Source organism: Meleagris gallopavo, chromosome 9 (genome assembly GCF_000146605.3).
Source record: "Meleagris gallopavo isolate NT-WF06-2002-E0010 breed Aviagen turkey brand Nicholas breeding stock chromosome 9, Turkey_5.1, whole genome shotgun sequence".
Classification (NCBI taxonomy): domain Eukaryota; kingdom Metazoa; phylum Chordata; class Aves; order Galliformes; family Phasianidae; genus Meleagris; species Meleagris gallopavo.
The window spans coordinates 9,512,780-9,513,294 of NC_015019.2; positions in this window are offsets into that span (position 1 = coordinate 9,512,780).

Here is a 515-nt window from a genome sequence, read left to right on the forward strand (position 1 = left end):
AGCAGAGGACAGAGCAGCTTTGAGGACCCTCTGGATGGCAGTGCAGCCCCCTGCTGTGCCTGCCACTCCTCCCAGGCTGGTGTCACCTGCAGCCCAGCTAGGGTGCACTCTGCCCCAACATCCCGTCAGAGGAGATGTAGAACAGGACAGCACACAGAATGGACCCCTGAGGTGCTCTATCTGATACTGCCCTCCGATTAGCCTTTGTGCCACTGATCACCCTCTGGGCTCAGCCGCTCACCCTTGCTGTAGGTCAGTTTTTCAGGTCAAGGCAAAACTCGAGCTCACCATCGCCACTCTGTGACAATCACAGACAGCGGCCTCCCGGAGGTTAAAAGCTCTCTTTTGGAAGAGCTGGGCTAATGATTAGTACGGGCAGCTGGCAGGAGATGCTGAGGACCGCAAGCACATAGCCGACCTCCAGCCTAGGGCCAACCGCGCTCGGACAACCGCACCGGGAAACAGCGCGGAGGAGGCTGGGCTGGGCTGGGGGAAAACCCGGGGAGACCCAGAGC